At 46.2% G+C, this 11,430-nt stretch overlaps 1 long non-coding RNA gene across 1 annotated transcript in view; it reads right to left on the reverse strand.

Annotated features, from left to right (window-relative positions):
* Window positions 1-1,129: 1,129 nt before the first annotated feature.
* Window positions 1,130-11,430, reverse strand: part of LOC146198962 (uncharacterized) — a 39,850-nt gene continuing 29,549 nt past the window's right edge. Inside the window, exons 2-3 of the long non-coding RNA XR_014705028.1 lie at window positions 11,035-11,111; window positions 1,130-1,222 (exon numbers count right to left, since the gene is read on the reverse strand). This is a non-coding gene — a long non-coding RNA (uncharacterized LOC146198962). The remainder of the gene's footprint in view (window positions 1,223-11,034; window positions 11,112-11,430) is intronic.

The raw sequence follows: 11,430 nt of genomic DNA on the forward strand, positions 1-11,430 counted from the left end.
TCAACTGCATGCTGACAAGTGCTGTCGCTATGTGCATGTACGGTCCAACACTGTGTTGTGTTAGTGACAGTCTAGCGATTTAAATGTGTTCTGGCTTTTTCTGCAAAAAGGTGACGACCGCCATTTATTTTCCATTATATGGTTCTATAAGGACACACAACTGAAGTATTCTCTGCCGTGTCACAGCATTTTTCCACCATGTTCTCGGCAAATGAACGGGGAAGAATGAAACGGCAACCTGAGGGCATGGACACACGCCCTTCTGACGTTGCTCACTTTTAAGGACTGCTTAGGGGTTTCTTGTGTGCATGGTTTCATAAAAAAGCCTTGACATTAAACTTGAAACTATGCATTTTTAAGTTTTGCTTAACAATTCACGATGTAAATATACACCGGCCGATGAAGCTAGCACATGATAACCTGTTAGTAAAAGTTCATATATTATTACAATTTCCTTTCAAATTTTTGCCTAAATTCAGGACAGAAAATTAAATGGTCCCTTACCACAATGGTAATGGTGGTCGTGCATTCTTTAAGCCTTAGGATAAAGCGCCTGATTGCGACTGATTGATGGGGAAGGTATTATCGATTTAAGCATCAAAAATATAACGCACAGTGCATGAACATTATTTTTATGCATTCAGGGGATTGAACAGGTTGGGTTAGTGGAGTGTTTTGAGGGGAATACTGGGCCTCATGAAGAAAATTCTGCAGTACACATTGCTTTCCTCGTAAGCTTAGCCATTTAGTAAAATAGGTCGGATTGAATGAGGAATTTTTCGGTGCATATAGGGAATCAAGACAACGTAAACAGCACGCGTTTCGCGCGCATGCGCAAATAAAGCTTCATTCATGATAAATTTAAAGGCGCTGAAAACACCACACGCATACACACAAGCGAAGAAAACGGGACAATTTGTGTGTGTGTGGTTTGCGGCGCTTTTAAGTTTACCATGGCAAGCTACCAACTAGCCCAACAACAAGAATTCTCAAAGCTTCATTCCCTAAGCAAACATATACTTGATGATGTGACATGTTCGCAAAAGGGCCACAAACATCACCATCAAATTACTTGCACCCTACAGAGCAGTTCAGCTTGTTCACACTAAACGGGTAATGCATCCACGTGTGGACCACTGATAATGAGGCGGGCCATCTTTTTGAAGTTTGCGCTGCACCTTCCAACGGTCTAGAAGTATTGCCCGACAGGCAGTAGACGGACCTGTGCGTAAAAAAAAAAAATACGTACACTGCAGTGAAGTTGCCCCAGTCACTGTAAATTGCATTGTTCGAATAAAACCTTGGCGATGTCCTCGCTCTCGCCAAAGTCAGGAAACCGTATGAAGCAGGTGAGGCTTTAGGAGGATCTCGTGTTGGCAGTTGGCATGCGTTGTAGTGCTAATGTAGCACTGTACCTGCAGTACAGTTCTACATTGTACCTGTAGTAGCTGTACCGGTGATATAACTCGTAGTGCGGGTTAAGGAACTCTGACCTCTTGTGGGCAATAATGATTTGATTCCCCATATTCTGGACGGGGCCATGCAATGGACGCCTCGTAACCTCTGTACTTGTCTTTTATTGCGAAACAAATACTACAACAACTAAAGTGAGACCTCGGATAAAGTGTACTAGAAGAATACTTCTAGTACACTTTACCTCGGGTGGCCACAGCTACGCCGTGAAGAGGCTTAGCTACGGTCTCCTCATAACAAATCAGCCTGCTATGACATTTTAATTCACGTTACCCCTGTGCCACGGGCAGGAGATGCCAACTCGGGTCGCTCCTTTCATATGGGAGGGTGATAAAATCAGCCTGCCAGAACCGTTTGCATTCTCGATCGTTACCCGGCCCTACGACACGCAGGCACGTCCATACGTCCTGGATGAAGAGTGACTTTATATGTGAGCTGGTAGCTTACGCTCTCGCGCGTCATACCCTTAAAGGATGAGCTTGAGTGTCCCCAATGATGTAGTATCTTACAATGATAGATCATGGCAGGGGAATAATGTAGCAGGCAAAAGAAGCTTCCGCCGTTGCTTTCGCAATCAACATGGGTTAACCAGAGCTAAACCGCTACTAATTTTTTTTTTCACGAGGTAGGAATTCCATGCAGGTAGATGTCCCCTACTCCTGCAGTACCCTGCCGCGATTAGCATTGAAGGCGTGCTGTATTCAGCTCAATTTGACACCAAATATTGTCTGTGATGTCGACATATTTTTGAAGGTATAAGTCGAGGAATGCCTTCGACGTGCCTCCAGTGCGGACTTTGAACGGTGGCGGTGCAGTTGTCGCAGTGAGTATTAGAATATCTGGGTTCTGCTGTAGCCAAGTTGGCCGCATGCAGACGACTACAATGGAGGAAAGTGGAGCATCGCCCAGTTTGGCGAAATGTAAGCTATTTGCCGCGAATGAATTATTGTACACATCAACCGCCACTTCCGCCACAGGCGTTTCTGAGAAATGAACGAGAAGAATTTGATAGTTTAGCTCGGCAGACGAAGTACGCATGTATAGCTATAAATGCAACTGCAATCACGAACTGATAGATATATCCGGTGAATCGGTTCCTAAATGCAATGCAAATATATTCTTGTCTCACGAGTGAATCAGAAACTCCAGAACTTTTGAGTAATTTTTGTGTTCGACTTTGCAAGGGCAGAGACTGACGCGGTTCCTTTTTAGTGTGAGGGTTACACTACTTTCCTCCTAAAAACACGTCTTGGGCAGGGTACCTCTGCGTGGACTACATTAAGTGATCGCGAGGGCAAAGTGGCCGGACACAGGAACTTCTACACTGCGCCAGATTTTCTGTTCTTCAAAGTGTACTTGGATAATTCGAGTGCTGTCTCCCTCACACCGAGATCTTCGCAAAGACTTCATTGACGCTCATTAGCAGAACTGCGTTGAACTACGCATTTATTCTCGACGCTACGCACCAAGCCTATGCTGCTAGCCACCTGACCTTGTACACGTGTTGCAGGGCCGTGTCAGTGCACACGGCACGGCTCTCAGTCACAGCTGGAGGAAAATTCAGCGAGACATGTTAGACGAGGCTGCGAAAGTGGTAAGCATGCAGACCGTTGCTATGCAGGCAGTACCTAAAATCCGGCTTCACTGAAGCTGTTCCCTAGCACAGATAGAGAGAGAAAATGAAGGAGGGAGAGAAAGCTGCTGGTAGTCTGCTTTACACAAAGTATAGAAAAGTGGAGAAATCATTTTAGAGCACTTGCACTCAGCTAGGCTCCCGTTTCTGGACTGCGTGTCGTCATCGTTGTCGCGTAACACGCCCCTGTCAGCCGTGGCAGATAGAAAAGCGAAACGCCACCTGCTATGAGTAGCAGGGAGCGTGTTAGGCCGACTATATGCTGACGATCGACCCGCAATACAAAAACGGGAGCCTGAGAGCTGCGCCCTAAAATGATTTCTCCACTCTTCTACAGTTGCCGCGGCTAGCAGGGGGTAGAGTGGGGAAGTGAAAATTCTTTCCAGCATTTAAGGGGGTCCGAAGAGGGTGAGAAGCAATGGGCGAGAGGCTTGGGATGTGTGGCGGCAGCGAACGATTAACGAATGCGCAATAGGAATGGGGATTTAACGAGGGAGGAAGCTATAGAGCTTATTCACGTGACGTCATTGCAGCTTTACTGGCAACCATGGTACGCACAACGCAACACCAAAGAGGGAGAAAAGAGAGAGAAGAGAGAGAGAGAGGGTACACGACGAATCAGAACATGGCGTCGATGAAATCCGAGCTCCGGTTGGACGGCGTTGCAAACGGCGTCTCAAGTGTTCGACAAATGAGCGGCGCGCAGCAGGAAGAACGCTGATAGACCGGCGCCGATGTGTTGTTGTTGTTGTAGTGGTTATTTATTGTATGTACAAAAGGAAAGAAAAGATGTTTGCCAGTCCCGGTATCTGCTATCTTATATCTGAAGCACCTGAACTGGGGCGGCGGAAATAAAGGGATAGCGAGAAAAAGGTAGAGGAAATCAAAGAGGTGAGTGATAGGGAGAAAGAAAAGGGTAGGTAAAAATAAAAGAAATATATACACTATGGTACAGTATACAGTAGTTTGCTCGAGGCCCACCCGCAAATGTCTTAAGTCACTGAGCACTCGGCACATCGGGCAGGCCTCCGCAATAGATCTGCGTCCAGGCAACTGTTCACAACGCACGCACTGGCCCACTGTACAAAACACTGACGGCTGTCGTGGGCGATCGGCCGTTATTGTGGAAAATAGCACACGTGGAGCGTTCAGTCACAGCGCGCACTATCTGGCGAGGTGAAATAGGCGGGTCATCAAGCCCGCCTGTTCGATGTACTCACACAGGCTCACGTGAGCTCGATCGCGGACGCGCGCACTGCCCGGCGGCCACAGGAGCACAGCTACGCTGTCCGGGATTACCCCCTGCGCTCTGTAAGCCGCCAGCAACTCACGTCGTGGTTCGGCTAGCGCGGTGCAGCGCAGTAGAAGATGTTCGAGAGTCTACCGCGCCACAGTCGTCACACACGTCACTAGTGGCAAGTCCGTGGCACATCCGTAGTTCCCCAGGCCACACACATCCAATGCGTGCACGGAGGATCATTGCGTGTTGCAGCCGAGTCAGCGATCGGCCGCTGACACTGTGCATGCGCTCACCTCTTGCGATGCGTGGGTCGGGGTGCTGCGTCCGGAGATGATCGTCGATTACCGCACGCACATCCTCCGAAGCGAGTTGCTCGTCGCTAGGAGGGAGTTCATGTGCTGCGGTCGCGAGCTCGTCGGCACGTTCGTTGCCCTCTATGCCGCAGTGCCCGGGGATCCACTGTGCCCGTATAGCGCAGCCACGCTCCGCCAAGCGCTTGAGACGCGCGCGAATCTGACACAGCAGCGGAGTTCCCCGGCTGAGGGCAGCGCGGGAGTCACATAGCACGGCACACCTGGGTGGCGGCGGAGTCAGTTCAAGCAGTAGATCCAGGCCTAGGCGTAGGCCCAGCAGCTCCGCCGTGGTGGAAGAACCCAGGTATGACAGGTGCAGCTGTCTGTGCAGTTGCAGGGCGGGGATGGTGGCCGCCGCTGCTAGCGAGCTCTGGCCACGGAACCATCGGCATAAACGAGGAGGTGGTGTTGGAGTTCCTCGTAGATGACGGCTCTGGTCAGCTGCTGCACTGCACAGGGCGGCGTGGTGCGTTTCCCCGCGATTCCGACAATCTCTCCGGAATTGTTTTTTTGTGTGCTTTTAGTTTCGAACCGCCCAACAATATGGCGTCTCCAAAATACAGGGTTACCACAACTGCCGCCCTGTATTTTGGAGACGCAATATGCGACTAACGCAGAAGGAGAAGGTTATACCTGGGGCTGAAGAATAAACAACCTGAACGTAGTGGCACGATAGAGAGTTTTAGCTACGCGGAATCTGCCGCCGCGCGTTCCACTGCGATCGCCTCGACGGAACCAGATGACGCCACATGCTGGAAGTCGGCAAAGAAACCTGGAGGACCAGTTAGCGCGCGTACGGTAGTGGATAAAGGGTGAATGGTCGGAAATCGCGCTATGTTAAAGTTCTCTAATAAGCCAAAGGAGGACTACCACGTAAGCAGAAAATTGTAGCGAGGGCGAGGAGTGCACACAACAGAATAGCGCAATTGAAAGGTTGAGGGTCGGGTACGCCCGGAGTGAGGGTAGCGGTCGGTGCTGTGTGTGAAAAATCACGAGAATGCCGCCGTTAGGGGCTTAGCACCTGGATTGCACGCATTAATGTGATATAGACTGCTATATCCGAGTTCCATTTGGTAACTAGGGTAGTAATGGAAATCGAACTTTGGACCCTTGAGTCCCGTGTCAGACATGCAAAGCGTAGGTCATGCGGTGTGGTTTACGCGGCTTCGTTAAAGCGAGGTTTTATGTCTATGTTTCAAATAATGCGGCAGCTTTCGGCTGTATGCTATGAGTGTTTGAGGTGATGTGTGAGAAGAGTATGTGTGAAATAATGGTTTGGTTTGGTTTTGTTTAGTTTGATTTATGGGGTTTAACTTCCCAAAGCGACTCAGGCTATGAGGAACGCCGTAGCCTGAGGGCTGCGGAGTAATTGCGACGATTGGGGCTCTTTAACGAGCACTGACGTCGCACAGTACACGAGCGCCTTGATTTTTCCCTCATTAGAAGAGATTCCACCGCTGCCGGCATTTAACTAGCAGAAAAATAAACTATGGTTTGGTTTGGTTTGTGGGGTTTAACGTCCCAAAGTGACTAAGGCTATGAGAGACGCCTTAGTGGAGGATTCTTCTTGGTAGTGGGGGTCGGAAAATTTCTTCTCTATCGTTTCAAAAATGTCACCGCGATTATAGTAAGGCTGGTTTCGTTTGTGATGTAGCGTCCCAAAGCGGCTCAGGCTATGCGAGACAACGTAGCGGAGGACTCCGGAAATTTCAACCACCTGGGTTTCTTTAACGTGCACTGACATCGCACAGCACACGGGCACCTTTCTCTTCGCCTCCATCGAAAAGCGGCTGCCGAGGCCGGGATTCTATCCCGCGTCCTTGGGCACAGTAGTCGAGCGCCGTAACAACTGCACCACCCTGGCGGGGCAAGAAATAAACTATAAACTCGTAACTGCAGTTATATGAAAGCGCGCCTATCTTGGATCCTTTACTTCAGGGTATCGCAAATATAAAATACCTGGAGCACTGCGCTCAAATCTCGCACTATCATCGCAACTGCCGACAAAGTTTTGAACACTGTCTTTTTTTTTTTTTGCTCAGTTAGCTGGTCGCGGCACAAGTAAAAGATATCTGCGACACCCGCGGTTTTGGTTTTAGGAAGGCTGGAAGCTTTATTTACCAGTGAAGTTTTCGCACTGTATATTTCTTTGTTGTTTCGTAGCCTTGGAGCTGAGTGGCATGTTCTGAAATGGCTCGTCATGTGAGGGCAGCGACTTCCCTTTTTCTTCGAGTCTTTGTGTAGTGGCTCCAGAGTTTTTATTTTTCTCCGACTCGGGTTCTTGAAGGCATATTATTGACCTTTACTATAATAGGACACGCCGCGGTGGTGCAGTGGTTAGGACGTTCGACTACTGTGCCCAAGGTTTCAGGATCCCAGCCGCGGCAGCCACTTTTCGATGAAGGCGAAAAGCAAGGTACCCATGTGCTCTACGATGTCAGTGCACGTTAAAGAACCCCAGGTGGTTGAAATTTCTGGAGTCCTCCACTACGGTGTCTCTCATAGCCTGAGTCGTTTTGGGACGCTACATCACAAACGAAACCAACCTTACTATAATCTCGGTGACATTTTTGAAACGATAGAGAAGAAATGTTCCGACCCCCACTACCAAGAAGAGTAAAAGTGGTTGACTGCTTCGGATTCATGCAGTCCCTGCGTTCTAGCTTGGGGAATCTCATATTTCTTATCAATAATGGGGTGAGGCTGTCCGAGACACTTCGAGAAAGGCCTGACTATAAGCGCTGCACACAGGGATCGAAAGATTTTCTCCATAGAAAAATCGTACATGCAATCCTATGCAAATAAAGAAAGCATGCAAAGTTTCTTTACTGTTTCCTCCTTTGCTGAATTTTTAAAGTAAGACAGAGATGAGAGGGTCCTTCTTGTGGAAGCCACTTACTCCCGATAATTCAGAACGAGGCATGGCACCATGGCGCGTATTTTAACCATAAGTAGGCTGTTGTAGAATGCATGTATACGGCAAGTTGTTCTCTGACGCGCCAGAGGACACTATACGTTTCCTACAATGCGCCTCGAGGAGATAGCAGAGGCAGAAGTATTGTAATGTGCTCTTTATAGCATGCCATTGTTCGCAGTGAACGTTTCACGTTGGCTTGCAACATCCCATGCATTCAGCTGGAGGTTGTTATCGCCGCCCACAGTGTCGCCATGATAAGCAGGAACTTGGGAGTATTTCTTGAGAGATTCCTGAAACAGCCTAACAAAGAACACTTGAATCTGACGGTTTATTGCTCACACAGGTGTATTCTTGCATATTTCCACGACATGCTCCATCATACAGCTCTTATGGCTCGGCAGTCGACGTTGACGCATTTTTGTTAAAAAAAAATTGGGGAGGTGCACACACCAGGGGAGTTGCAGATTAAAAAAAATCGCATAATCTGTTTCAGTTCCGTTCATAACTAACGGAACTGAAACAGATAACGTAAAACAAACATTCACTTGTGTTGGGACATTTACTGTTTTAACAACTGAAATGAAATGATTTAAGACTGGCTACGAAGCCATAGCACGGCCCCACACTGCTTTGCATTAATAACTTCTTGCATTAATAACTTAATACTTAATACTATTAAGTTATTAGTACTAATACTAATTAATAACTTGAGTTATTAATGCATGTATATGTACGACTTTTTTGGACGGACTGATGGATGGACGGATGGGCGGACGGACGGATGGATGGATGGATGGATGGATGGATGGATGGATGGATGGATGGATGGATGGATGGATGGATGGATGGATGGATGGATGGATGGATGGATGGATGGATGGATGGATGGACGGACGGACGGACGGACGGACGGACGGACGGACGGACGGACGGATGTATGGATGGACAGAGGGATGGATGTTCCCAAACCGGACTCCTTTTAATGCGCTCTTTATTCTTAGTAACAATATGCTCCTTGATATTGTCGACCCTCCCGGATATCCCCGACGAGGAAGTAACATCACCAGGCTACGCAATTAATCGCAAAGATAGAAATTGGCGAGGCTGTGGTGTTGTAGTTATGTATCAGCAGTCATTACTTGTACAGTGTGTCATCATTAAAGTAAATTTCGAGGGCGCAGTTTTATCGGTGGTGGCTTTTACCGTCCGCGTACTCAAGGCAGGGATTTTTTTTTTTTTAGCTCAATGAATTCCTTTGTTCCATAAAAGGCGGTTCTTGCATTGTCCTCTTAGGTGGTGGCTTCAATATGCCGTCAATCGACTGGAGTAGTGATCTTCCTTAACCCCTTTCTAGTACAGCCGAACCTTTTGTGGACATCATATTATTTCATGATTTAGCTCAGTTAGTGAAATGGCCCACCCGAATACAAAATGATACAACTTTAGTCTTGGATCTATTTCTTGTAAGCAACGCAGGGCTCAAGCGTGAGCGCGATGTACAGTACATATTTTTGATGGAATATCTGATCACAAAATGATATTTTTAACTGTTCGACTAATCCGTCCTACTGAAAATAAGGAAAAAAGTGCTGCCTTCCAAACTTTTCGCGCGCTGAAGACGTCGACATAAGGTCGCTGTCTGACTTTATTTCTCTTCCTAAATCGGACACGTGCAATGTGAACGAGCTATGGGGTTTCTTTAAGAACCTAATATTGAAATGCGTCAAGGACGTTTCCCGGTGAAGTTGTGTACGCGACAGCACACACGTCCATGGATGACGAAGGAAATAGTGCGGCTAAACGAATAAGAAATTAACGCAGTCGGTGTCCCACAGGTATCACTGCCGGTAAACTTTTTAACATACGTGTGCAACTAAAAATGACCATTAAAAAGCGAAACAATATTATCAAAGTGTATCTTTGAAGAATGTTCTGTTCACCTCCCCAGCTAAGTTTGGCGACATTTTTCTTCGCGAAAACAGCCCTTATCCAGCTTCTGTATAGACGGAGAAACCTTCACTGATAAACCTTCGATTGCAAAGGCCTTTAATGAGATTTTTTTTTTGAAATTTTTACTGGTGACGTTGGTCGAAAACCCAGCTTTATTCTTTCAATTGAGTGTCCACCAATTGACATATTTATAGTGACTAAAGAAGATATTTTAGCTATTTTGTTCAATCTAGACATCAGGAAATCGCCTGTAATGGACGGCATCCCAACAGCTTTTCTCGTGAGATATGCCGAGTGGGGCTGGAAATATTTTTGCTTTCTATTTAATTAATATTTGTCGTGCCCAGTAGTTCCGAATGATTGGAAGTATGCAAAAGTTACCCCAATACCCAAAACGGAAAACCGGTCGCTTATCACTTCGTACAGACCAATTTCATTGTTGCCCATATATGAGAAAACTCTTGAGCATATTATATTCAAAAATATTTCGGTCTTTCCGCATAACAACTTAACAGGTCACAGGCAAGATGTGTTTCTGATAAGATTATCTACAAAAATATAGCTTCTTGAAACTATTCACGAATGCGCGGAAATCCTAGACAGACAATTCAAATTGACGTGACATTCATTGATTTTGAAAAAGGCTTTCGACCGTTTGTCTCACCCTGAACTTCTATTACAATTGCAGAAAATACTTAAAAATGATTCACTGCTTGCATGGATTTCTGCATATTGGTCGTTATGGCAGCTGAGTGTGTTGATTGATGGTGTGCGTTCTGGCTATAAGCACCTGTTAATTCAGTCGGGAATTCCACAGGGGTCTATCCTCGGGCCCCTTTTCTTCCTAATATTTACCAATTATTTATTAAAAGAAATGAACGTAAAAATAAGGTTATTTGCAGATGACTGTGTATTATATGAAAAAATCAAAAGCTTAAATGACCAGGTTTGTTTGAATCGCTAATTATCCAAGGTAGAAGCGTGCTGCACCACATGACAAATGACTATTAATGGAAAGAAAACGGTCGTTATGCCAATTACATGAAAACGACACCCTTTGAAGTTTTCTTACAGCATCAGTGGTAACAATCTATCTACGGTCAGCAGCTACAAATACTTGGGTCTGATAATTACATCCGACCTCAGATTCAACGAACATATATCTTATATTTCAAAAAAGGCAGTGCTCAAGCTTGGTTACTTGAGGAGGCCGCTACGTCAGTCGACAAGGAAATTAGTCTTTTAGCGTACAAAACATATATAGGACCGATTCTTGAGCACGCCTCAATAGTATGGCACCCATACACCCAGAAAAATACCACACAAATAGAAAGGATCCAAAGAAAATCGGTTAGGCTTGTATTTCATTGCTATAGCTGGCAAGTATCTCCGACAGTTCTTATAAAGAAAGCAAACTTGGAGACGCTTAAATTACGACGGTATAAAGACACTGAAAACATGCACTTACCTTATCACGATATGCTGGGACTTGATAAGGATCCGTCCAATAATTCAGTTTCTAGGCGCCCAACACGATCCAACCATCTAAAGATATTGAAGGAGTTTTCTTGCAGAACTGACTTGTTTAAATACTATTTTTTTCCAAGGACAGTGAGCGAGTGGAACGCGTTCACCGCCAGTACAGTGGAATGCCCGACCAGCCAGTCATTCTGCGGCATGCTCGACAGCATCTAGACTGTATACTCTCATCTTTAAGATGTTATACACAAGCCTTCGAGTGCTCCGTTTTCTTACCCATTATATTTCATAGATTTTGTTTCCTGCTCAAGCGTTCGAGCATGCGTGGTGTATATTTTATATCACTATAACTTTGATGCCATTTATGCGGCTTTTTTTTGTATTT

The sequence above is a fragment of the Amblyomma maculatum genome, chromosome 2, assembly GCF_055883805.1.
Source record: "Amblyomma maculatum isolate TAMU_Amacu chromosome 2, ASM5588380v1, whole genome shotgun sequence".
Lineage (NCBI taxonomy): Eukaryota > Metazoa > Arthropoda > Arachnida > Ixodida > Ixodidae > Amblyomma > Amblyomma maculatum.